This window comes from Scyliorhinus torazame, chromosome 4, assembly GCF_047496885.1.
Source record: "Scyliorhinus torazame isolate Kashiwa2021f chromosome 4, sScyTor2.1, whole genome shotgun sequence".
In the NCBI taxonomy this organism is placed as follows: domain Eukaryota; kingdom Metazoa; phylum Chordata; class Chondrichthyes; order Carcharhiniformes; family Scyliorhinidae; genus Scyliorhinus; species Scyliorhinus torazame.
In genome coordinates, this window is record NC_092710.1 from 368,877,991 (window position 1) to 368,905,552 (window position 27,562).

Below are 27,562 nucleotides of genomic sequence, written 5' to 3' on the forward strand. Positions count from 1 at the left end.
AGGGAGCCTGAGAGAGACAGCGAGAGAGAGAGAGAGGGAGCCTGAGAGAGACAGAGTGAGAGAGAGAGGGAGGGAGCCTGAGAGAGACAGAGAGAGAGAGGGAGAGGGAACCTCAGAGAGACAGAGAGATAGAGAGGGAGCCTGAGAGAGAGAGAGAGGGAGCCTGAGAGAGACAGAGAGCGGGAGCCTGAGAGAGACAGAGAGAGGGAGCCTGAGAGAGAGAGAGCGAGAGAGAGAGAGAGAGAGCCTGAGAGAGACAGAGCGAGAGAGAGAGAGAGGGAGCCTGAGAGAGACAGAGAGAGAGAGAGAGGGAGGGAGCCTGAGACAGACAGAGAGAGAGAGGGAGAGGGAACCTGAGAGAGACAGAGAGATAGAGAGGGAGCCTGAGAGAGAGAGAGAGAGAGAGGGAGCCTGAGAGAGACAGAGAGAGACAGAGAGAGGGAGCCTGAGAGAGACAGAGAGAGGGAGCCTGAGAGAGAGAGAGAGAGAGGGAGCCTGAGAGAGACAGAGAGAGACAGAGAGAGAGAGGGAGCCTGAGAGAGACAGAGAGAGAGCCTGAGAGAGACAGAGAGAGACAGAGAGAGAGCCTGAGAGAGACATGGAGAGAGAGAGAGGGAGCCTGAGAGAGATAGAGAGAGAGGGAGCCTGAAAGACAGTGAGAGGCAGAGAGAAAGAGAGAGAGAGGGAGCCTGAGAGAGACAGAGAGAGAGAGGGAGCCTGAGAGAGAGATAGAGAGAGGAGCCTGAGAGAGACAGAGACAAAGAGAGGGAACTTGAGAGAGACAGAGAGAGAGAGAGAGCGAGAGGGACAGAGAGGGAGAGAGACAGAGAGAGAGAGGGTCAGAGAGGGGAGAGGTACAGAGAGAGAGAGGGGGACAGAGAGAGAGAGGGACAGAGAGAGAGAGAAACAGAGAGTGAGAGGGACAGAGAGTGAGAGGGACAGAGAGACAGAGAGAGAGAGGGACAGAGAGAGAGAGAGAGAGAGAGGGAGAGAGAGAGAGAGAGGGACAGAGAGAGAGAGAGAGACAGAGAGAGAGAGCGACAGAGAGAGAGAGGGACAGTGAGAGAGAGAGACAGAGAGAGAGGGAGAGAGAGAGAGAGGGACAGAGAGAGAGAGAGAGACAGAGAGAGAGAGCGACAGAGAGAGAGAGGGACAGTGAGAGAGAGACAGAGAGAGAGGGAGAGAGAGAGAGAGGGACAGAGAGAGAGAGAAACAGAGAGTGAGAGGTACAGAGAGAGAGAGGGGGACACAGAGAGAGAGGGACAGAGAGAGAGAGAAACAGAGAGTGAGAGGGACAGAGAGAGAGAGGGAGAGAGAGAGAGAGGGACAGAGAGAGAGAAACAGAGAGTGAGAGGGACAGAGAGAGAGAGAGAGAGAGACAGAGAGAGAGAGACAGAGAGAGAGAGAGACAGAGAGAGAGGGAGAGAGAGAGAGAGAGGGACAGAGAGACAGACAGGCAGAGAGAGAGACAGAGAGAGAGGGAGAGAGAGAGAGAGAGGGACAGAGAGACAGAGAGAGAGAGCGACAGAGAGAGAGACAGACAGGCAGAGAGAGAGAGGGAGAGGGAGAGAGAGGGACAGAGAGAGAGAGAAGCAGAGAGTGAGAGGGACAGAGAGAGAGAGACAGAGAGAGAGAGGGACAGAGATGGGAGAGGGACAGAGAGAGAGAGAGACAGAAAGAGAGAGGGACAGAGAGAGAGAGAGGGACAGAGAGAGAGAGCGACAGAAAGAGAGAGGGACAGAGATGGAGAGGTACATAGAGAGAGAGGGGGACAGAGAGAGAGAGAGGGACAGTGATGGAGAGGTGTGGTAAACACCACTACTGATATATTGTATGTATTACGGCATTGCCCGTGTATTACAAGTACGACGGTACATCCCTGCCTGCAGCCTCCGCCCAGCAGGCGGGGTATAAAAGTGCCTGCTGTCCTGGGCTGCTCCCATTCTGGTTCCAGCTGCGGGAGGCACAACATCTTGTGCAATAAAGCCTCGATTGTTTCACCATTCTCGTCTCGTGGCCATTGGCGGTACATCAATTTATTGCACAAGATTTTAAAAGATGGATTTCCTAATCAAGGCTGATCGCCTGGAGCTGAGCCCTCGCGCAGCCAACGCCACAGCCACCTTCGAGCACTGGCTAGCCTGCTTTGAAGGATACCTCGGAGCAGCCACTGAAGAACTCTCGGACCCTCAGAAGCTCCAGAACCTCTACTCACGGGTGAGCGCACAAGTTTTTCCCCTCATCCGGGACGCGCCCACCTACACAGAAGCGATGACGCGACTAAAGGGACAATACATTAAGCCGGTGAATCAAGTGTACGCCAGGCACCCCCTGGCCACGAGACGGCAACTCCCGGGGGAGACTCGGGACGATTTCTTGCGGACTCCACAGATTCTCGGTAGGAACTGTGACTGCCAGGCAGTTTCGGCAGTCCAGCACACTGAACTATTAATCAGAGACGCTTATAACACGGGCATGAAGTCTACGTCCGCTCGCCAGCGACTATTGGAAGGGGGTACACTCGATCCTGCAGAGACTAGGCAGCTTGCGAATTCACTAGAAGTGGCCTCCCGTAATCCGGAGGCCTACACCCCCGACCGCGCGGCACCCTCGTGGACATCGTGGGCCCCACCAGCTGCCGACTCCAGCTCACCGCAGGCCTGCGCCGCGCGGCAGCCAGCCAACTCCGGGGGGCCCAAGTGTTCTTTTTGTGGACAGAGCAAACACCCCAGGCAGCGCTGCCCGGCGCGGAGCGCGACGTGCAGTCGGTGTGGGAAGAAAGGGCACTTTGTTTCCGTTTGCCGGGCCCGGTCGGTCGCCGCTGTTTCCAGGCCCGGCGTTTCTACAGCCCCCAGGGGCGCCGTCTTCTTCCCCAATGCAAGCCACGTGCGGCCCGTGGGTGCCGCCATCTTCGGTGCCATTTTGGACCGCGCCTGAGGACCCCTGGCTGTTTGCTGCCTGCCGATACCTCCGTCACTTCTGATCAGCCCGGAACCTCCCAGCATCTTCCGCAGCTCACCTCCATCGCCCTGGATCAGTCTCGGCCCCGCAACCTCGCGACCGCTACAACGACGGTGAAGATCAACGGGCACGAGACGACCTGCCTCTTTGACTCCGGGAGCACAGAGAGTTTCATCCACCCTGCTTCGGTAAGGCGCTGCTCCCTCCCGGTACTCCCAGTCACCCAGAAAATCTCCCTGGCCTCCGGATCCCATTCCGTGCAAATCCGGGGGTACAGTGTCGCGACCCTCACCGTCCAGGGCGTAGAGTTCAGCAACTTCAGACTCTACGTCCTCCCCCATCTCTGCGCTGCCCTGTTACTAGGCCTGGATGTTCAGTGCCACCTCCAAAGCCTTACTTTGAAATTCGGCGGACCCCTGCCCCCCCCTCACCGCCTGCGGCCTCACAACCCTTAAGGTCGATCCACGTTCGCTGTTTGCGAACCTCACCCCGGACTGCAAGCCCGTCGCCATTAGGAGCAGACGGTACAGTGCGCAGGACAGGACCTTCATTAGGTCGGAGGTCCAAAGGCTTCTGCGGGAAGGGGTCATTGAGGCCAGTAACAGCCCCTGGAGAGCTCAAGTGGGGGTAGTGAAGACTGGGGAGAAGCACAGGATGGTCATTGACTACAGTCAGACCATCAACCGGTACACTCAGCTCGACGCGTACCCCCTCCCACGCATATCTGACATGGTCAATCAGATTGCGAATATCGAGTCTTCTCCACAGTTGACTTGAAATCCGCCTACCACCAGTTCCCCATCCGTCCTAGGGCCCGACCCCGACCGCATGCGCCCCCTCATTGAACTCCCCCTCCCCCACTGCCCCAAGGCCCTGAAACGATGCCTGGGGTTTTTCTCGTATTACGCCCAGTGGGTCCCGAATTATGCGGACAAGGCCCGTCCACTCATCCACTCCACCGTTTTCCCCCTGATGGCCGAAGCTCACCAGGCCTTCAACCACATCAAGGCCGACATCGCCAAGGCCGCGATGCACGCGGTCAACGAGACCCTCCCCTTTCAGGTCGAGAGCGATGCATCAGACGTCGCTCTGGCCGCCACCCTCAACCAGGCAGGCAGACCCGTGGCTTTCTTCTCCCGCACCCTCCATGCCTCCGAAATCCGGCACTCCTCTGTCGAGGAGGAGGCCCAAGCCATTGTGGAAGCTGTGCGGCATTGGAGGCATTACCTGGCCGGCAGGAGATTCACTCTCCTCACTGACCAACGGTCGGTTGCCTTTATGTTTAGCAATACGCAGCGGGGCAAGATCAAAAATGACAAGATCTTGAGGTGGAGGATCGAGCTCCCTACCTATAACTACGAGATCTTGTGTCGCCCGGGGAAGCTCAATGAGCCCCAAGATGCCCTGTCCCGCGGTACATGTGCCAGCGCACAGGTGGACCGACTCCGGGCCCTCCACAATGACCTCTGCCACCCGGGGGTCACCCGGTTCTTCCATTTTATCAAGGCCTGCAACCTGCCCTACTCCATTGAGGAGGTCAGGACCGTGACCAGAGACTGCCAGGTCTGCGCGGAGAGAAAGCCGCACTTCTACCGGCCAGATAGAGCGCACCTGGTGAAGGCCTCCCGCCCCTTAGAGCGCCTCAGCATGGACTTCAAAGGGCCCCTCCCCTCCACCGGCCGCAACGTGTACGTGACCAGCTACAACACCCGGGGAAACGGGCAGGTGGAGAGGGAGAACGGGACGCTCTGGAAGGCCGTCCTGCTGGCCCTTTGGTCTAGGAATCTCCCGGTCTCCCGCTGGCAGGAGATCCTCCCTGACGCTCCACTCCATCCGGTCGCTCCTGTGCACCGTGACTAACGAGACCCCTCACAAACGTGTGTTTGCCATCCCCAGGAAGTCCATCTCCGGGGTCTCGCTCCCAACATGGCTGACAGTCCCTGGGCCCATCCTCCTCCTCTGGAAGCATGCGAGGAGCCATAAATCAGATCCCCTGGTCGAGAAAGTCGACCTCCTCCATGCAAACCCACAGTACGCCTACATGGGACTTACCGACGGGCGACAGGACACAGTCTCCCTCCGGGACCTGGCACCCGCTGGGTCCCTGCCCACGACCCCCGGCCTGACACCGCCCCTCCCCCCCCCCCCGGTTGCCTCATTTACACCTGCGCCACCCACCCTCCCTCCAGCGCACCTCAACGCAGCCCACACCCCAGCGGGATCCGTCCTCCCACTGGATCCACTCCGGGGTGACGAGAGGAGAACACGCTCCCGGAGTCGCAGGTGACAACGTCGGCGCCCACACCACCACCAGGACTGAGGCGATCGCAGCGGAAGGTCAAAGCCCCCGACAGACTCAATCTGTTTTCGTCAACCCTGTCGGACTCTTTTTTAAACAGGGGGTGAATGTGGTAAACACCATTAGTGTGATATTGTATGTATTACGACACTGCCCGTGTATTACAAGTACGAAGGTAAATCCCCGACTGCAGGCTCCGCCCAGCAGGCGGGGTATAAAAGTGTCTGCTCTCCTGCGCTGCTCCCATTCTGGTACAGGAGGCACAACATTCTGTGCAATAAAGCCTTGATTGTTTCACCATTCACGTCTCGTGGTAACTGACGGTACATCAAGAGGGACACAGAGAGAGGGACACAGAGAGAGAGGGACAGAGAGAGAGGGACAGAGAGAGAGAGGGACAGAGAGAGGGACTGAGAGAGAGGGACAGAGAGAGAGAGGGACAGAGAGAGAGGGACAGAGAGAGGGACTGAGAGAGAGACAGAGAGGGGAGAGGGACAGAGAGAGAGAGAGGGACAGAGAGAGGGACTGAGAGAGAGGGACAGAGAGAGAGAGGGACAGAGAGAGGGACTGAGAGAGAGACAGAGATGGACAGAGAGGGGAGAGGGACAGAGAGAGAGAGAGGGACAGAGAGGGTAGAGGGACAGAGAGAGACAGAGAGAGAGAGAGAGGGACAGAAAGAAAGAGGGACAGAGAGAGAGGGACAGAGAGGGTAGAGGGACAGAGAGGGAGGGACAGAGAGAGAGAGGGACAGAGAGAGAGGGACAGAGAGAGAGAGAGGGACAGAGAGGGTAGAGAGACAGAGAGGGGGGGACGGAGAGATAGAGAAGGATAGAGAGGGTAGAGAGAGACAGAGAGAGAGAGAGGGACAGAAAGAGAGAGGGACAGAGAGGGGAGAGGGACAGAGAGAGAGAGGGACAGAAAGAGAGAGGGACAGAGAGAGAGACACAGAGAGAGAGAGAGAGAGGGACAGGGAGGGTAGAGAGACAGAGAGGGGGGGACGGAGAGATAGAGAAGGATAGAGAGGGTAGAGAGAGACAGAGAGAGAGAGAGGGACAGAGAGAGAGGGACAGAGAGGGGAGAGGGACAGAGAGAGAGAGAGAGGGACAGAAAGAGAGAGGGACAGAGAGAGAGAGGGACAGAGAGAGAGAGGGACAGAGAGGGTAGAGAGACAGAGAGGGGGGGACGGAGAGATAGAGAAGGATAGAGAGGGTAGAGAGAGACAGAGAGAGAGAGAGGGACAGAGAGAGAGGGACAGAGAGGGGAGAGGGACAGAGAGAGAGAGAGAGGGACAGAAAGAGAGAGGGACAGAGAGAGAGACACAGAGAGAGAGAGAGAGAGGGACAGAGAGGGAGGGACACAGAGAGAGAGGGACAGAGAGAGAGAGGGACAGAGAGGGAGAGGGACAGAGAGGGAGAGGGACAGAGAGGGAGAGGGACAGAGAGAGAGAGAGGGTAGAGGGACAGAGAGGGAGGGACACAGAGAGAGAGGGACAGAGAGGGAGAGGGACAGAGAGAGAGAGGGACAGAGAGGGTAGAGGGACAGAGGGAGGGACAGAGAGAGAGAGGGACAGAGAGAGAGGAACAGAGAGGGGAGAGGGACAGAGAGAGAGAGGGACTGAGAGAGAGGGACAGAGAGAGAGGGACAGAGAGAGAGGGACAGAGAGAGAGAGGGACAGAGAGAGAGAGGGACTGAGAGAGAGACAGAGAGAGAGGGACAGAGTGGGGAGAGGGACAGAGAGAGAGAGAGGGACAGAGAGAGAGAGGGACAGAGAGAGAGGGACAGAGAGAGAGGGACAGAGAGAGGGACTGAGAGAGAGGGACAGAGAGAGGGACAGGGAGGGGAGAGGGACAGAGAGAGAGAGGGGGACAGAGAGGGTAGAGGGACAGAGAGAGAGAGAGAGAGGGACAGAAAGAGAGAGGGACAGGTAGGGGAGAGGGAGAGAGAGAGAGGGACAGAGAGAGAGAGAGAGAGGGACAGAGAGAGTGAGAGACAGAAAGAGAGAGGGACAGAAAGAGAGAGGGACAGAGAGGGGAGAGGGACAGAGAGAGAGGGACAGAGAGAGAGAGAGAGGGGGACAGAGAGGGAGAGGGACAGAGAGGGAGGGACAGAGAGAAAGAGGGACAGAGAGAGAGGGACAGAGAAGGGAGTGGGACAGAGAGAGAGAGGGGGACAGAGAGAGAGAGAGGGACAGAGAGGGAGAGGGACAGAGAGAGAGGGACAGAGAGAGAGGGACAGAGAGAGAGGGACAGAGAGAGAGGGGGACAGAGAGAGAGAGGGACAGAGAGGGTAGAGGGACAGAGAGGGGAGAGGGACAGAGAGAGAGAGAGGGACAGAGAGGGAGAGAGAGGGACAGAGAGAGAGAGAGAGGGGGACAGAGAGGGAGAGGGACAGAGAGGGAGGGACAGAGAGAAAGAGGGACAGAGAGAGAGGGACAGAGAAGGGAGTGGGACAGAGAGAGAGAGGGGGACAGAGAGAGAGAGAGGGACAGAGAGGGAGAGGGACAGAGAGAGAGGGACAGAGAGAGAGGGACAGAGAGAGAGGGACAGAGAGAGAGGGGGACAGAGAGAGAGAGGGACAGAGAGAGAGGGACAGAGAGGGGAGAGGGACAGAGAGAGAGAGAGGGACAGAGAGGGGAGAGGGACAGAGAGAGAGGGACAGACAGAAAGAGAGACGGCGAGAGAGAGGGACAGAGAGAGACAGGGACAGAGAGAGAGAGAGAGGGACAGAGGGAGCGGGATAGAGAGGGGCGAGGGACAGAGAGGGGTGAGGGACAGAAAGAGAGAGAGGGACACAGAGAGAGAGAGACAGAGAGAGAGAGGGACAGAGAGAGAGACGGACAGAGAGAGAGTGAGGGACAGATGAAGAGAGACAGACAGAGAGGGGTGAGGGACAGAGAGGGGCGAGGGACAGAAAGAGAGAGAGGGACAGAGAGAGAGAGAGACAGAGAGAGTTAGGGACAGAGAGAGAGAAGGACAGAGAGAGAGTGAGGGACAGATGAAGAGAGACAGACAGAGAGGGGTGAGGGACAGAGAGGGGCAAGGGACAGAAAGAGAGAGAGGGACCGAGAAAGAGAGGGAGAGAGTGAGAGAGAAGGACAGAGAGAGAGGGACAGAAAGAGAGAGAATGGAACAGAGAGAGAGTGGGACAGAGAGAGAGAGGGACAGAGAGAGAGAGAGAGGGACAGAGAGGGTAGAGGGACAGAGAGGGAGGGACAGAGAGAGAGAGGGACAGAGAGAGAGGGACAGAGAAGGGAGAGTGACAGAGAGAGAGAGAGGGACAGAGAGAGAGAGAGTGACAGAGAGGGGAGAGGGACAAAGAGAGAGAGACGGACAGAGAGGGTAGAGGGACAGAGAGAGAGAGGGACAGAGAGAGAGAGTGGGACAGAGAACATAGAACATAGAACATTACAGCGCAGTACAGGCCCTTCGGCCCTCGATGTTGCGCCGACCTGTGAAACCACTCTAAAGCCCATCTACACTATTCCCTTATCGTCCATATGTCTATCCAATGACCATTTGAATGTCCTTAGTGTTGGCGAGTCCACTACTGTTGCAGGCAGGGCATTCCACGCCCTTACTACTCTCTGAGTAAAGAACCTACCTCTGACATCTGTCCTATATCTATCTCCCCTCAATTTAAAGCTATGTCCCCTCGTGCGAGACATCACCATCCGAGGAAAAAGGCTCTCACTGTCCACCCTATCCAATCCTCTGATCATCTTGTATGCCTCAATTAAGTCACCTCTTAACCTTCTTCTCTCTAACAAAAACAGCCTCTGCACCCTTTCCAATGCTTCCACATCCTTCCTATAATGCGGCGACTAGAATTGCACGCAATACTCCAAATGCGGCCGCACCAGAGTTTTGTACAGCTGTAACATGACCTCATGGCTCCGAAACTCAAGCCTTCTACCAATAAAAGCTAACACACCATACGCCTTCTTAACAACCTTCTCAACCTGAGTGGCAACTTTCAGGGATCTATGTACATGGACACCGAGATCTCTCTGCTCATCCACACTGCCAAGAATCTTACCATTAGCCCAGTACTCTGTCTTCCAGTTATTCCTTCCAAAATGAATCACCTCACACTTTTCTGCATTAAACTCCATTTGCCACCTCTCAGCCCAGCTCTGCAGCTTATCTGTGTCCCTCTGTAACTTGTAACATCCTTCCGCACTGTCCACAACTCCACCGACTTTAGTGTCATCAGCAAATTTACTCACCCATCCTTCTACACCCTCCTCCAGGTCATTTATGAAAATGACAAACAGCAGTGGCCCCAAAACAGATCCTTGTGGTACACCACTAGTAACTGGACTCCAGTCTGAACACTTCCCATCAACCACCACCCTTTGCCTTCTTCCAGCTAGCCAATTTCTGATCCAAACTGCTAAATCACCCTCAATCCCCAGCCTCCGTATTTTCTGCAGTAGCCTACCGTGGGGAACCTTATCAAACGCTTTACTGAAATCCATATACACCACATCAACTGCTTTACCCTCATCCACCTGTTTGGTCACCTTCTCAAAGAACTCAATAAGATTAGTGAGGCACGACCTACCCTTCACGAAACTGTGTTGACTATGTCTAATCAAATTATTCCTTTCCAGATGATTATACACCCTATCTCTTGTAAACCTTTCCAAGATTTTGCCCACAACAGAAGTAAGGCTCACTGGTCTATAGTTACCGGGGTTGTCTCTACTCCCCTTCTTGAACAAGGGGACAACATTTGCTCTCCTCCAGTCTTCTGGCACTATCCCTGTTGACAAAGATGACTTAAAGATCAAAGCCAAAGGCTCAGCAATCTCCTCCCTAGCTTCCCAGAGAATCCTAGGATAAATCCCATCCGGCCCAGGGGACTTATCTTTTTTCACCCTTTCCGGAATTGTTAACACCTCCTCCTTATGAACCTCAAGCCCTTCTAGTCTAGTAGCCTGAATCTCAGTATTCTCCTCGACAACATTGTCTTTTTCCTGTGTGAATACTGATGAAAAATATTCATTTAGCACCTGTCCTAACTCCTCGGACTCCAAGCACAACTTCCCACTACTGTCCTTGACTGGCCCTACTCTTACCCGAGTCATTCTTTTATTCCTGACATATCTATAGAAAGCTTTAGGGTTATCCTTGATCCTACCTGCCAAAGACTTCTCATGTCCTCTCCTGGCTCTTCTTAGCTCTCTCTTTAGGTCCTTCCTAGTTAACTTGTAACTCTCGAGCGCCCTTACTGAACCTTCATGTCTCATCTTTACATAAGCCTCCTTCTTCCTCCTGACGAGTGTTTCGACTGCCTTAGTAAACCACGGTTACCTCGCTCGACCACTTCCTCCCTGCCTGACAGGTACATACATATCAAGGACACGCAGTAGCTGTTCCTTGAACAGAGAGAGAGAGGGACAGAGAGAGGACAGAGAGAGAGAGGGACAGAGAGAGGACAGAGAGAGAGAGGGACAGAGAGAGAGAGAGAGACAGCGAGAGAGAGGGACAGAGAGAGAGAGAGGGACAGAGAGAGAGGGAGAGGGACAGAGAGAGAGGGACAGAGAGGGTAGAGGGACAGAGAGAGAGAGGGACAGAGAGGGTAGAGGGACAGAGAGAGAGAGGGACAGAGAGAGAGGGACAGAAAGAGAGAAAGGGACAGAGAGAGAGGGACAGAGAGAGAGGGACAGAGACAGAGAGGGACAGAGAGAGAGAGAGAGAGGGACAGCGAGAGAGAGGGACAGAGAGAGAGACAGAGAGAGAGAGGGACAGAGAGAGAGAGGGACAGAGAGAGAGAGAGGGACCGAGAGAGAGAGCGACAGAGAGAGAGAGGGACAGAGAGAGAGAGGGACCGAGAGATAGAGCGACAGAGAGAGAGAGGGACAGAGAGAGAGAGGGACAGCGAGAGAGAGGGACAGAGAGAGAGAGACAGAAAGAGAGAGAGGGACTTAGAGAGAGGGGGACTTAGAGAGAGAGGGACAGAGAGAGAGAGGGACAGAGAGAGAGACAGAGAGAGAGAGAGGGACAGAGATAGAGAGGGACAGAGAGGGAGAGATGGACAGAGAGGTTTGAGGGTCAGAGAGAGAGAGGGACAGAGAGAGAGGGACAGAGAGGGAGAGAGAGCGAGAGGGAGAGAGAGGGACAGAGAGGGAGACAGAGAGAGAGAGAGAGGGACAGAGAGAGAGAGGGACAGAGAGAGAGACAGAGAGAGAGAGAGGGACAGAGAGAGAGGGACAAAGTGAGAGCGAGGGACAGAGAGAGAGAGGGACAGAGAGGGAGAGAGAGGGACAGAGAGGTTTGAGGGTCAGAGAGAGAGAGGGACAGAGAGAGAGAGGGACAGAGAGAGAGAGGGACAGAGAGGGAGAGAGAGGGACAGAGAGGGAGAGAGAGAGAGACAGAGAGAGAGAGAGACAGAGAGAGAGAGGGACAGAGAGGGCGAGAGAGAGCATCCATCGGTACTTTGGGTAAAAGTGGATGCTGTGGTGGTCACCTTCCAGGATTCTATAGACTTGGCTGTTTGTGCAGATTGGAGAGTGGTTAATGTAACTCCACTATTTACAAAGGGAGGTCGAGAGAACGCAGGGAATTGTAGACCTGTAAGACTGACAGCGGTAGTGGGAAAAATCCGAGAATTCATTGTCAAAGATTTGGACTATTTCTCGGACATGTCCCTCAGAATGGTGGGTGAGGGTGGATTCTGACCCTGCCTGAATTTGACCTGGCCCATCGCTCACTGTCACTGAAGCCTCGGTCTGCTGATCTACAGGAGGTGGTGATCGTGCGATTTGACCATTTTAACGGAAACGCGAGGGTCCTGCGATGGGAAAGGGAAGGCGGCGAAGTGTGGGAAGGCCACTCTGTCAGGCTGCATCAGGACATGGGTGTGGAGTTAGCAAAGGAACGAGCCGATGGAGTGGAGGCTGCCCTGTACAAAGTGGAGTCAGGTTCAGGACGGTCCAGGCAGCTTGGCTTAAAGTCACGTTGGAGGAAAACGACGATTTCTTCGACCCGCCGGGAGATGTAGACTGTTTTGTTGAAAGGCACGAGTTATTCGCTGTGCGATCTGGGTTATGGCTCTGTGGTCTGTTTGTGTTTCTTGTTTTTTCTAGTTTTTGGAAGGGCTGTGTTGGTATTGTCTTTGATTAGTACAGGAGCAGGGATGTGTTGCTGCAATTATACTGGGCCTTGGTGAGGCCACACCGGGAGGACTGTGGGCAGTTTTGGCCTCCTTCTCTGAGGAAGGATGTCCTTGCTCTCGAAGGTTTACCAGGCTGATTCCTGGGATGGCGGGACTGACGGATGAGGAGAGATTGACGACGTTGGGATTGTTCTCGCTGGAGTTCAGAAGAATGAGGGGGGATCTCAGAGAAACCTGTGAAATTCTAACGGGATGTACTTCAGAGGCTGTATAAGACTCTGGCCAGACCCCATTTGGAGTATTGGGACCAGTTTTGGGCCCCGTATCTAAGGAAGGATGTGCTGGCCTTGGAAAGGGTCCAGAGGAGGTTCACAAGAATGATCCCTGGAATGAAGAACTTGTCGTATGAGGAACGGTTGAGGACTCTGGGTCTGTACTCGTTGGAGTTTAGAAGGATGAGGGGGGATCTTATTGAAACTTACAGGATACTGCGAGGCCTGGATAGAGTGGACATGGAGAGGATGTTTCCACTTGTCAGAAAAACCAGAACCAGAGGACACCATCTCAGACTAAAGGGACGATCCTTTAAAACAGAGATGAGGAGGAATTTCTTCAGCCAGAGGGTGGTGAATCTGTGGAACCCTTTGCCGCAGAAGGCTGTGGAGGCCAAATCACTGAGTGTCTTTAAGACCGAGATAGATAGGTTCTTGATTAATACGGGGATCGGCGGATTGGGGGAGAGGGCAGGAGAATGGGGATGAGAAAATATCAGCCATGATAGAATGGCGGAACAGACTCGATGGGCCGAGTGGCCTAATTCTGCTCCTATGTCTTATGGTCTTAGGGAGACAGGGAGTCTGAGGGAGACAGCCTGAGAGAGACAGAACTTGGCAGAGAGAGAGAGAGAGAGAGACAGAGCTTGGCAGAGAGAGAGACAGAGCTTGGCAGAGAGAGAGAGAGAGACAGAGCTTGGCAGAGAGCGAGAGAGAGAGAGAGAGAGACAGAGCTTGGCAGAGAGAGAGAGAGAGACAGACAGAGCTTGGCAGAGAGAGAGAGAGACAGAGCTTGGCAGAGAGAGAGAGAGAGACAGAGCTTGGCAGAGAGCGAGAGAGAGAGAGAGAGAGACAGAGCTTGGCAGAGAGAGAGAGAGAGACAGACAGAGCTTGGCAGAGAGAGAGAGAGTCAGAGCTTGGCAGAGAGAGAGAGAGTCAGAGCTTGGCAGAGAGAGAGAGCGAGAGACAGAGCTTGGCAGAGAGCGAGAGAGAGAGAGAGAGAGACAGAGCTTGGCAGAGAGAGAGAGAGAGACAGAGCTTGGCAGAGAGAGAGAGAGTCAGAGCTTGGCAGAGAGAGAGAGCGAGAGACAGAGCTTGGCAGAGAGCGAGAGAGAGAGAGAGAGAGACAGAGCTTGGCAGAGAGAGAGAGAGAGACAGAGCTTGGCAGAGAGAGAGAGAGTCAGAGCTTGGCAGAGAGAGAGAGCGAGAGACAGAGCTTGGCAGAGAGCGAGAGAGAGAGCCAGAGCTTGGCAGAGAGAGAGAGACAGAGCTTGGCAGAGAGAGAGAGAGACAGAACTTGGCAGAGAGCGCGAGAGAGAGAGAGAGAGAGACAGAGAGCGAGAGAACCAGAGCCTGAGAGAGAGAGAAACAGAGAGAGAGACAGAGAGAGAGACAGAGCCTCAGAGAGAGAGGCAGAGAGAGAGAGAGAGACAGAGCTTCAGAGAGACAGAGAGAGAGACAGACAGAGAGAGACCGAGAGAGAGAGACAGAGAGAGAGACAGACAGAGAGAGACCGAGAGAGAGAGACAGAGCCTCAGAGAGAGAGACAGAGAGAGAGAGAGACAGAGCCTCAGAGAGAGAGACAGAGAGAGAGAGAGACAGAGCTTGGCAGAGAGAGAGAGAGTCAGAGCTTGGCAGAGAGAGAGAGCGAGAGACAGAGCTTGGCAGAGAGCGAGAGAGAGAGAGACAGAGCTTGGCAGAGAGAGAGAGAGAGACAGAGCTTGGCAGAGAGCGAGAGAGTCAGAGCTTGGCAGAGAGAGAGAGCGAGAGACAGAGCTTGGCAGAGAGCGAGAGAGAGAGCCAGAGCTTGGCAGAGAGAGAGAGACAGAGCTTGGCAGAGAGAGAGAGAGAGAGACAGAACTTGGCAGAGAGCGCGAGAGAGAGAGAGAGAGAGACAGAGAGCGAGAGAACCAGAGCCTGAGAGAGAGAGAAACAGAGAGAGAGACAGAGAGAGAGACAGAGCCTCAGAGAGAGAGGCAGAGAGAGAGAGAGAGACAGAGCTTCAGAGAGACAGAGAGAGAGACAGACAGAGAGAGACCGAGAGAGAGAGACAGAGAGAGAGACAGACAGAGAGAGACCGAGAGAGAGAGACAGAGCCTCAGAGAGAGAGACAGAGAGAGAGAGAGACAGAGCCTCAGAGAGAGAGAGACAGAGAGAGAGAGACAGAGCCTCAGAGAGAGAGACAGAGAGAGAGAGAGACAGAGCCTCAGAGAGAGAGAGACAGAGAGAGAGAGACAGAGCCTCAGAGAGAGAGAGAGACAGACAGAGAGAGAGAGACAGAGCCTCAGAGAGAGAGAGACAGAGAGAGAGAGACAGAGCCTCAGAGAGAGAGACAGAGAGAGAGAGAGACAGAGCCTCAGAGAGAGTGAGACAGAGAGAGAGAGACAGAGCCTCAGAGAGACAGAGAGAGAGACAGACAGAGAGAGACCGAGAGAGAGAGACAGAGCCTCAGAGAGAGAGAGACAGAGAGAGAGAGAGAGAGCCTCAGAGAGACAGATAGAGAGACAGAGAGAGAGAGACAAACAGAGACAGGGAGATACAGCGAGGGAGAACGAGAGACAGAGAGAGGGGGAGCCCCCGAGAGAGACAGAGAGAGAGAGGCAGACATGGAGATACAGAGAGAGAGAAAAAGAGACAGATGAGGGGGAGACCTAAAAGAGATACACAGAGAGAGAGAGAGAGAGAGGGAGATAGAGAGGGAACAGAGAGAGAGAGAAACTGAGAAAGACAATCGAAACAGGCAGGGAAGGAGGGTCAGAGCAAGAGAGGGGCAAAGTGAGACATGGACAGAGAAAGAATGTCAGAGTCTGAGGGACAAAGAGAGTGCAGCTCTCCCTCAGTACTGACCCTCTGACAGTGCAGCTCTCCCTCAGTACTGACCCTCTGACAGTGCAGCTCTCCCTCAGTACTGACCCTCTGACAGTGCAGCACTCCCTCTGTACTGACCCTCTGACAGTGCGGCACTCCCTCAGTACTGACCCTCTGACAGTGCAGCTCTCCCTCAGTACTGACCCTCTGACAGTGCAGCACTCCCTCTGTACTGACCCTCTGACAGTGCAGCTCTCCCTCAGTACTGACCCTCTGACAGTGCAGCACTCCCTCAGTACTGACCCTCTGACAGTGCGGCACTCCCTCAGTACTGACCCTCTGACAGTGCGGCATTCCCTCAGTACTGACCCTCTGACAGTGCGGCACTCCCTCAGTACTGACCCTCTGACAGTGCGGCACTCCCTCGGTACTGACCCTCTGACAGGGCAGCTCTCCCTCAGTACTGTCCCTCTGACAGTGCGGCACTCCCTCAGTACTGACCCTCTGACAGTGCGGCACTCCCTCAGTACTGACCCTCTGACAGTGCGCACTCCCTCAGTACTGACCCTCTGACAGTGCAGCACTCCCTCAGTACTGACCCTCTGACAGTGCAGCACTCCCTCAGTACTGACCCTCTGACAGTGCAGCACTCCCTCCGTACTGACCCTCTGACAGTGCAGCACTCCCTCAGTACTGACCCTCTGACAGTGCAGCACTCCCTCAGTACTGACCCTCTGACAGTGTGGCACTCCCTCAGTACTGACCCTCTGACAGTGCAGCACTCCATCGGTACTGACCCTCTGACAATGCAGCGCTCCCTCAGCACTGACCCTCTGACAGTGCAGCACTCCCTCAGTACTGACCCTCTGACAGTGCAGCACTCCCTCAGTACTGACCCTCTGACAGTGCAGCACTCGCTCAGTACTGACCCTCTGACAGTGCAGCATTCGCTCAGTACTGACCCTCTGACAGTGGGGCACTCCCTCAGTACTGACCCTCTGACAGTGCGGCACTCCCTCAGTACTGACCCTCTGACAGTGCAGCACTCCCTCAGTACTGACACTCTGACAGTGCGGCACTCCCTCAGTACTGACCACCTGACAGTGCGGCACTCCCTCAGTACTGACCCTCTGACAGTGCGGCACTCCCTCAGTACTGACCCTCTGACAGTGGAGCGCTCCCTCAGTACTGACCCTCTGACAGTGCAGCATTCCCTCAGTACTGACCCTCTGACTGTGCTGCACTCCCTCAGTACTGACCCTCTGACAGTGCGGCACTCCCTCAGTACTGACCCTCTGACAGTGCGGCACTCCCTCAGTACTGACCCTCTGACAGTGCAGCTCTCCCTCAGTAGTGACCTCTGACAGTGCAGCACTCCCTCAGTACTGACCCTCTGACAGTGCGGCACTCCCTCAGTACTGACCCTCTGACAGTGCGGCACTCCTTCAGTACTGACCCTCTGACAGTGCAGCACTCCCTCAGTACTGACCTCTGACAGTGCAGCACTCCCTCAGTACTGACCCTCTGACAGTGCAGCGCTCCCTCAGTACTGACCCTCTGACAGTGCAGCACTCCCTCAGTACTGACCCTCTGACTGTGCTGCACTCCCTCAGTACTGACCCTCTGACAGTGCGGCACTCCCTCAGTACTGACCCTCTGACAGTGCGGCACTCCCTCAGTACTGACCCTCTGACAGTGCGGCACTCCCTCAGTACTGACCCTCTGACAGTGCAGCACTCCCTCAGTAGTGACCTCTGACAGTGCAGCACTCCCTCAGTACTGACCTCTGACAATGCAGCGCTCCCTCAGTACTGACCCTCTGACTGTACAGCACTCCCTCAGTACTGATCCTCTGACAGTGCGGCACTCCCTCAGTACTGACCCTCTGACAGTGCGGCACTCCCTCAGTACTGACCCTCTGACAGTGCAGCACTCCCTCAGTACTGACCCTCTGACAGTGCAGCACTCCCTCAGTACTGACATCTGACAGTGCAGCACTCCCTCAGTACTGACCCTCTGACAGAGCAGCGCTCCCTCAGTACTGACCCTCTGACAGTGCAGTATTCCCTCAGTACTGACCCTCTGACAGTGCAGCACTCCTTCAGTACGGACCCTCTGACAGTGCGGCACTCCCTCAGTACTGACCCTCTGACAGTGCAGCACTCCCTCAGTACTGACCCTCTGACAGTGCAGCACTCCCTCAGTACGGACCCTCTGACAGTGCAGCACTCCCTCAGTACTGACATCTGACAGTGCAGCACTCCCTCAGTACTGACCCTCTGACAGTGCAGCACTCCCTCAATACTGACCCTCTGACAGTGCAGCACTCCCTCAGTACTGACCCTCTGACAGTGCAGCACTCCCTCAGTACTGACTCTCTGACAGCGCAGCACTCCCTCAGTACTGACCCTCTGACAGTGCAGCACTCCCTCAGTACTGACCACCTGACAGAGCGGCACTCCCTCAGTACTGACCCTCTGACAGCGCCGCACTCCCTCAGTACTGACCCTCTGACAGTGCGGCACTCCCTCAGTACTGACCCTCTGACAGTGCGGCACTCCCTCAATACTGACCCTCTGACAGTGCAGCACTCCCTCAGTACTGACCCTCTGACAGTGCAGCACTCCCTCAGTACTGACCCTCTGACAGTGCGGCCCTCCCTCAGTACTGACCCCCTGACAGTGCGGCACTCCCTCAGTACGGACCCTCTGACAGTGCGGCACTCCCTCAGTACTGACCCTCTGACAGTGCGGCACTCCCTCAGTACTGACCCTCTGACAGTGCAGCACTCCCTCAGTACTGACCCTCTGACAGTGCGGCACTCCCTCAGTACTGACCCCCTGACAGTGCGGCACTCCCTCAGTACGGACCCCCTGACAGTGCAGCACTCCCTCAGTACTGACCCTCTGACAGAGCAGCTCTCCCTCAGTACTGACCCTCTGACAGTGCAGCGCTCCCTCAGTACTGACCCTCTGACAGTGCAGCACACCCTCAGTACTGACCCTCTGACGGTGCAGCACTCCCTTAATTACTGACCCTCTGACAGTGCGGTGCTCCCTCAGTATTGACCCTCTGACAGTGCGGCACTCCCTCAGTACTGACCCTCTGATAGTGCAGCACTCCCTCAGTACTGACCCTCTGACAGTGCAGCACTCCCTCAGTACTGACCCTCTGACAGTGCAGCACTCCCTCAGTACTGACCCTCTGACAGTGCGGCTCTCCCTCAGTCCTGACCCTCTGACAGTGTGGCTCTCCCTCAGTACTGACCCTCTGACAGTGCAGCACTCCCTCAGTACTGACCCTCTGACAGAGCAGCTCTCCCTCAGTACTGACCCTCTGACAGTGCAGTACTCCCTCAGTACTGACCCTCTGACAGTGCAGCACTCCCTCAGTACTGACCCTCTGACAGTGCAGCACTCCCTCAGTACTGACCCTCTGACAGTGCGGTGCTCCCTCAGTACTGACCCTCTGACAGTGTGGCTCTCCCTCAGTACTGACCCTCTGACAGTGCAGCACTCCCTCAGTACTGACACTCTGACAGTGCGGCACACCCTCAGTACTGACCCTCTGACAGTGCAGCACTCCCTCAGTACTGACCCTCTGACAGTGCGGCACTCCCTCAGTACTGACCCTCTGACAGTGCAGCACTCCCTCTGTACTGACCCTCTGATACTGCGGCACTCCCTCAGTACTGACCCTCTGACAGTGCAGCACTCACTCAGTACTGACCCTCTGACAGTGTGGCTCTCCCTCAGTACTGACCCTCTGACAGTGCGGCACTCCCTCAGTACTGACCCTCTGACAGTGTGGCACTCCCTCAGTACTGACCCTCTGACAGTGCAGCACTCCCTCAGTACTGACCCTCTGACAGTGCGGTGCTCCCTCAGTACTGACCCTCTGACAGTGTGGCTCTCCCTCAGTACTGACCCTCTGACAGTGCAGCACTCCCTCAGTACTGACTGCCTGACAGTGCGGCACTCCCTCAGTACTGACCCTCTGACAGTGCAGCACTCCCTCAGTACTGACCCTCTGACAGTGCAGCACTCCCTCAGTACTGACCCTCTGACAGTGCGGTGCTCCCTCAGTACTGACCCTCTGACAGTGTGGCTCTCCCTCAGTACTGACCCTCTGACAGTGCAGCACTCCCTCAGTACTGACCCTCTGACAGTGCGGCACTCCCTCAGTACTGACCCTCTGACAGTGCAGCACTCCCTCAGTACTGACCCTCTGACAGTGCGGCACTCCCTCATTACTGACCCTCTGACAGTGCAGCACTCCCTCTGTACTGACCCTCTGATACTGCGGCACTCCCTCAGTACTGACCCTCTGACAGTGCAGCACTCCCTCAGTACTGACCCTCTGACAGTGGGGCACTCCCTCAGTACTGACCCTCTGACAGTGCAGCACTCCCTCAGTACTGACCCTCTGACAGTGCGGCACTCCCTCAGTACTGACAGTGCGGCACTCCCTCAGTACTGACCCTCTGACAGTGTAGCACTCCCTCAGTACTGATTCTCTGACAGTGCAGCACTCCCTCAGTACTGACCCTCTGACAGTGCAGCATTCCCTCAGTACTGACCCTCTGACTGTGCTGCACTCCCTCAGTACTGACCCTCTGACAGTGCGGCACTCCCTCAGTACTGACCCTCTGACAGTACAGCGCTCCCTCAGTACTGACCCTCTGACAGTGCGGCACTCCCTCAGTACTGACCCTCTGACTGTGCTGCACTCCCTCAGTACTGACCCTCTGACAGTGCAGCTCTCCCTCAGTACTGACCCTCTGACAGTGCGGCACTCCCTCAGTGCTGACCCTCTGAGAGTGCGGCACTCCCTCAGTACTGACCCTCTGACAGTGCAGCTCTCCCACAGTACTGACCCTCTGACAGTGCAGCACTCCATCAGTACTGACCCTCTGACAGCGCGGCACTCCCTCATTACTGACCCTCTGACAGTGCAGCACTCCCTCTGTACTGACCCTCTGATACTGCGGCACTCCCTCAGTACTGACCCTCTGACAGTGCAGCACTCCCTCAGTACTGACCCTCTGACAGTGGGGCACTCCCTCAGTACTGACCCTCTGACAGTGCAGCACTCCCTCAGTACTGACCCTCTGACAGTGCGGCACTCCCTCAGTACTGACAGTGCGGCACTCCCTCAGTACTGACCCTCTGACAGTGCGGCACTCCCTCAGTACTGACCCTCTGACAGTGCGTCAATCCCTCAGTACTGACCCTCTGACAGTGTAGCACTCCCTCAGTACTGATTCTCTGACAGTGCAGCACTCCCTCAGTACTGACCCTCTGACAGTGCAGCATTCCCTCAGTACTGACCCTCTGACTGTGCTGCACTCCCTCAGTACTGACCCTCTGACAGTGCGGCACTCCCTCAGTACTGACCCTCTGACAGTACAGCGCTCCCTCAGTACTGACCCTCTGACAGTGCGGCACTCCCTCAGTACTGACCCTCTGACTGTGCGGCACTCCCTCAGTACTGACCCTCTGACAGTGCAGCTCTCCCTCAGCACTGACCCTCTGACAGTGCGGCACTCCCTCAGTGCTGACCCTCTGAGAGTGCGGCACTCCCTCAGTACTGACCCTCTGACAGTGCAGCTCTCCCACAGTACTGACCCTCTGACAGTGCAGCACTCCATCAGTACTGACCCTCTGACAGCGCGGCACTCCTTCAGTACTGACCCTCTGACAGTGCAGCACTCCCTCAGTACTGACTCTCTGACAGTGCAGCACTCCCTCAGTACTGACCCTCTGACAGTGCAGCACTCCCTCAGTACTGACTTTCTGACAGTGCAGCACTCCCTCAGTACTGACCCTCTGACAGTGCAGCACGCCCTCAGTACTGACCCTCTGACAGTGCAGCACTCCCTCAGTACTGACCCTCTGACAGTGCAGCACTCCCTCAGTACTGACCCTCTGACAGTGCAGCACTCCCTCAGTACTGACCCTCTGACAGTGGGGCACTCCCTCAGTACTGACCCTCTGACAGTGCAGCACTCCCTCAGTACTGACCCTCTGACAGTGCGGCACTCCCTCAGTACTGACCACCTGACAGTGCGGCACTCCCTCAGTACTGACCCTCTGACAGTGCGGCACTCCATCAGTACTGACCCTCTGACAGTGTAGCGCTCCCTCAGTACTGACCCTCTGACAGTGCGTCAATCCCTCAGTACTGACCCTCTGACAGTGTAGCACTCCCTCAGTACTGACCCTCTGACAGAGCAGCTCTCCCTCAGTACTGACCCTCTGACAGTGCAGTACTCCCTCAGTACTGACCCTCTGACAGTGCAGCACTCCCTCAGTACTGACCCTCTGACAGTGTAGCGCTCCCTCAGTACTGACCCTCTGACAGTGCGTCAATCCCTCAGTACTGACCCTCTGACAGTGTAGCACTCCCTCAGTACTGACCCTCTGACAGAGCAGCTCTCCCTCAGTACTGACCCTCTGACAGTGCAGTACTCCCTCAGTACTGACCCTCTGACAGTGCAGCACTCCCTCAGTACTGACCCTCTGACAGTGCAGCACTCCCTCAGTACTGACCCTCTGACAGTGCGGCACACCCTCAGTACTGACCCTCTGACAGTGCAGCACTCCCTCAGTACTGACCCTCTGACAGTGCGGCACTCCCTCAGTACTGACCCTCTGACAGTGCAGCACTCCCTCTGTACTGACCCTCTGATACTGCGGCACTCCCTCAGTACTGACCCTCTGACAGTGCAGCACTCACTCAGTACTGACCCTCTGACAGTGTGGCTCTCCCTCAGTACTGACCCTCTGACAGTGCGGCACTCCCTCAGTACTGACCCTCTGACAGTGTGGCACTCCCTCAGTACTGACCCTCTGACAGTGCAGCACTCCCTCAGTACTGACCCTCTGACAGTGCGGTGCTCCCTCAGTACTGACCCTCTGACAGTGTGGCTCTCCCTCAGTACTGACCCTCTGACAGTGCAGCACTCCCTCAGTACTGACTGCCTGACAGTGCGGCACTCCCTCAGTACTGACCCTCTGACAGTGCAGCACTCCCTCAGTACTGACCCTCTGACAGTGCAGCACTCCCTCAGTACTGACCCTCTGACAGTGCGGTGCTCCCTCAGTACTGACCCTCTGACAGTGTGGCTCTCCCTCAGTACTGACCCTCTGACAGTGCAGCACTCCCTCAGTACTGACCCTCTGACAGTGCGGCACTCCCTCAGTACTGACCCTCTGACAGTGCAGCACTCCCTCAGTACTGACCCTCTGACAGTGCGGCACTCCCTCATTACTGACCCTCTGACAGTGCAGCACTCCCTCTGTACTGACCCTCTGATACTGCGGCACTCCCTCAGTACTGACCCTCTGACAGTGCAGCACTCCCTCAGTACTGACCCTCTGACAGTGGGGCACTCCCTCAGTACTGACCCTCTGACAGTGCAGCACTCCCTCAGTACTGACCCTCTGACAGTGCGGCACTCCCTCAGTACTGACAGTGCGGCACTCCCTCAGTACTGACCCTCTGACAGTGTAGCACTCCCTCAGTACTGATTCTCTGACAGTGCAGCACTCCCTCAGTACTGACCCTCTGACAGTGCAGCATTCCCTCAGTACTGACCCTCTGACTGTGCTGCACTCCCTCAGTACTGACCCTCTGACAGTGCGGCACTCCCTCAGTACTGACCCTCTGACAGTACAGCGCTCCCTCAGTACTGACCCTCTGACAGTGCGGCACTCCCTCAGTACTGACCCTCTGACTGTGCTGCACTCCCTCAGTACTGACCCTCTGACAGTGTAGCTCTCCCTCAGTACTGACCCTCTGACAGTGCGGCACTCCCTCAGTGCTGACCCTCTGAGAGTGCGGCACTCCCTCAGTACTGACCCTCTGACAGTGCAGCTCTCCCACAGTACTGACCCTCTGACAGTGCAGCACTCCATCAGTACTGACCCTCTGACAGCGCGGCACTCCCTCATTACTGACCCTCTGACAGTGCAGCACTCCCTCTGTACTGACCCTCTGATACTGCGGCACTCCCTCAGTACTGACCCTCTGACAGTGCAGCACTCCCTCAGTACTGACCCTCTGACAGTGGGGCACTCCCTCAGTACTGACCCTCTGACAGTGCAGCACTCCCTCAGTACTGACCCTCTGACAGTGCGGCACTCCCTCAGTACTGACAGTGCGGCACTCCCTCAGTACTGACCCTCTGACAGTGCGGCACTCCCTCAGTACTGACCCTCTGACAGTGCGTCAATCCCTCAGTACTGACCCTCTGACAGTGTAGCACTCCCTCAGTACTGATTCTCTGACAGTGCAGCACTCCCTCAGTACTGACCCTCTGACAGTGCAGCATTCCCTCAGTACTGACCCTCTGACTGTGCTGCACTCCCTCAGTACTGACCCTCTGACAGTGCGGCACTCCCTCAGTACTGACCCTCTGACAGTACAGCGCTCCCTCAGTACTGACCCTCTGACAGTGCGGCACTCCCTCAGTACTGACCCTCTGACTGTGCGGCACTCCCTCAGTACTGACCCTCTGACAGTGCAGCTCTCCCTCAGCACTGACCCTCTGACAGTGCGGCACTCCCTCAGTGCTGACCCTCTGAGAGTGCGGCACTCCCTCAGTACTGACCCTCTGACAGTGCAGCTCTCCCACAGTACTGACCCTCTGACAGTGCAGCACTCCATCAGTACTGACCCTCTGACAGCGCGGCACTCCTTCAGTACTGACCCTCTGACAGTGCAGCACTCCCTCAGTACTGACTCTCTGACAGTGCAGCACTCCCTCAGTACTGACCCTCTGACAGTGCAGCACTCCCTCAGTACTGACTTTCTGACAGTGCAGCACTCCCTCAGTACTGACCCTCTGACAGTGCAGCACGCCCTCAGTACTGACCCTCTGACAGTGCAGCACTCCCTCAGTACTGACCCTCTGACAGTGCAGCACTCCCTCAGTACTGACCCTCTGACAGTGCAGCACTCCCTCAGTACTGACCCTCTGACAGTGGGGCACTCCCTCAGTACTGACCCTCTGACAGTGCAGCACTCCCTCAGTACTGACCCTCTGACAGTGCGGCACTCCCTCAGTACTGACCACCTGACAGTGCGGCACTCCCTCAGTACTGACCCTCTGACAGTGCGGCACTCCATCAGTACTGACCCTCTGACAGTGTAGCGCTCCCTCAGTACTGACCCTCTGACAGTGCGTCAATCCCTCAGTACTGACCCTCTGACAGTGTAGCACTCCCTCAGTACTGATTCTCTGACAGTGCAGCACTCCCTCAGTACTGACCCTCTGACAGTGCAGCATTCCCTCAGTACTGACCCTCTGACTGTGCTGCACTCCCTCAGTACTGACCCTCTGACAGTGCAGCACTCCCTCAGTACTGACCCTCTGACAGTGCGGCTCTCCCTCAGTACTGACCCTCTGACAGTGCAGCACTCCCTCAGTACTGACCCTCTGACAGTGCGGCTCTCCCTCAGTACTGACCCTCTGACAGTGCAGCACTCCCTCAGTACTGACCCTCTGACAGTGCGGCACTCCCTCAGTACTGACCCTCTGACAGTGCAGCATTCTCTCAGTACTGACCCTCTGACTGTGCTGCACTCCCTCAGTACTGACCCTCTGACAGTGCGGCACTCCCTCAGTACTGACCCTCTGACAGTACAGCGCTCCCTCAGTACTGACCCTCTGACAGTGCGGCACTCCCTCAGTACTGACCCTCTGACTGTGCGGCACTCCCTCAGTACTGACCCTCTGACAGTGCAGCTCTCCCTCAGTACTGACCCTCTGACAGTGCGGCACTCCCTCAGCACTGACCCTCTGACAGTGCGGCACTCCCTCAGTGCTGACCCTCTGAGAGTGCGGCACTCCCTCAGTACTGACCCTCTGACAGTGCAGCTCTCCCACAGTACTGACCCTCTGACAGTGCAGCACTCCCTCAGTACTGACCCTCTGACAGCGCGGCACTCCCTCAGTACTGACCCTCTGACAGTGCGGCACTCCTTCAGTACTGACCCTCTGACAGTGCAGCACTCCCTCAGTACTGACTCTCTGACAGTGCAGCACTCCCTCAGTACTGACCCTCTGACAGTGCAGCACTCCCTCAGTACTGACTTTCTGACAGTGCAGCACTCCCTCATTACTGACCCTCTGACAGTGCAGCACTCCCTCAGTACTGACCCTCTGACAGTGCAGCACTCCCTCAGTACTGACCCTCTGACAGAGCAGCACTCCCTCAGTACTGACCCTCTGACAGTGCAGCAATCCCTCAGTACTGACCCTCTGACAGTGCAGCACTCCCTCAGTACTGACCCTCCGACAGTGCGGCACTCCCTCAGTACTGACCCTCCGACAGTGCAGCACTCCCTCAGTACTGACCCTCTGACAGTGTAGCACTCCCTCAGTACTGACCCTCTGACAGTGTAGCACTCCCTCAGTACTGACCCTCTGACAGTGCAGCACTCCCTCAGTACTGACACTCTGACAGTGCGGCTCTCCCTCAGTACTGACCCTCTGACAGTGCAGCACTCCCTCAGTACTGACCCTCTGACAGTGCAGCTCTCCCTCAGTACTGACCCTCTGACAGTGCAGCACTCCCTCAGTACTGACCCTCTGACAGTGCAGCACTCCCTCAGTACTGACACTCTGACAGTGCATCACTCCCTCAGTACTGACCCTCTGACAGTGCGGCAATCCCTCAATATCAAAGCAATATGTTCACCATTCAGCCCCTTATGTGAGCATTGTCTCTCCGTTTGAGCAATGTACTTCATGTGGCAGCCCATTCCATCTCCGTAACCTTGCACATTATTCTTTCACAGATTGCAATCCAGTTCCGGATAGTATATTCCAGACCCGGACCTCTAAATGCGTGAAAAACCTTTCCTGATGCATGTTCGAAATGCAGCCTGGTGAGGATCACACACTGACCTGTGTTTGCGAAGGAGTTGCCCTCTCACTGGTTCCACTGTGTGCAGGCTCTTGGAGAGAATGTTCAAAAACAACACCCAGCTTGATATCGCCGTCTCCAGAAGCTGCCTCTGCGAAGAGACGACAGTGAGTTAGCAGGGAGGCACCCGCTTTCCACGCACCCTATCGAGCATGAAGCACGAGTCTGGGAGCAGATCAGTTTACAGATCTGTCTTCAACACCGTGTCACAATTCTGATCAGTCAGGGAAGGTAGGGGGTCCGAGCATGCAGCCCCATGGCCAGAAAACCAAGCTAGCCCAGACAGTGGCCACCCAGAGTCCCGGTGTCACTGCGCACAGCCACTATTGGTTCAGGGTCAGGCTCACTCACTGTGTAACTGTACAGAGTCACTGTTTATTCAGGGTCAGGGTCACTCACTGTGTAACTGTACAGAGTCACTGTTTATTCAGGGTCAGGGTCACTCACTGTGTAACTGTACAGAGTCACTGTTTATTCAGGGTCAGGGTCACTCACTGTGTAACTGTACAGAGTCACTGTTTATTCAGGGTGAGGATCACTCACTGTGTAACTACGGAGTCACTGTTTATTCAGGGTGAGGATCACTCACTGTGTAACTGTACAGAGTCACTGTTTATTCAGCAGGGTGAGGACCACTCACTGTGTAACTGTACAGAGTCACTGTTTATTCAGGGTGAGGATCACTCACTGTGTAACTGTACAGAGTCACTGTTTATTCAGGGTCAGGGTCACTCACTGTGTAACTGTACAGAGTCACTGTTTATTCAGGGTCAGGGTCACTCACTGTGTAACTGTGCAGAGTCACTGTTTATTCAGCAGGGTGAGGATCACTCACTGTGTAACTGTGCAGAGTCACTGTTTATTCAGCAGGGTGAGGATCACTCACTGTGTAACTGTGCAGAGTCACTGTTTATTCAGCAGGGTGAGGATCACTCACTGTGTAACTGTACAGAGTCACTGTTTATTCAGCAGGGTGAGGATCACTCACTGTGTAACTGTACAGAGTCACTGTTTATTCAGGGTGAGGATCACTCACTGTGTAACTGTACAGAGTCACTGTTTATTCAGGGTGAGGATCACTCACTGTGTAACTGTACAGAGTCACTGTTTATTCAGCAGGGTGAGGATCACTCACTGTGTAACTGTACAGAGTCACTGTTTATTCAGCA

The 27,562-nt window shown here is 55.7% G+C and overlaps 1 protein-coding gene across 3 annotated transcripts in view; it reads right to left on the reverse strand.

Moving 5' to 3' along the window:
* slc29a1b (solute carrier family 29 member 1b) overlaps positions 1-27,562 on the reverse strand; it is a 607,754-nt gene that overhangs the window by 438,774 nt on the left and 141,418 nt on the right. For all 3 annotated transcript variants that reach the window (XM_072500346.1, XM_072500344.1, XM_072500345.1), the window contains exon 2: positions 26,375-26,484. The gene's annotated coding sequence lies outside the window, so the exon portion shown is untranslated. The remainder of the gene's footprint in view (positions 1-26,374; positions 26,485-27,562) is intronic.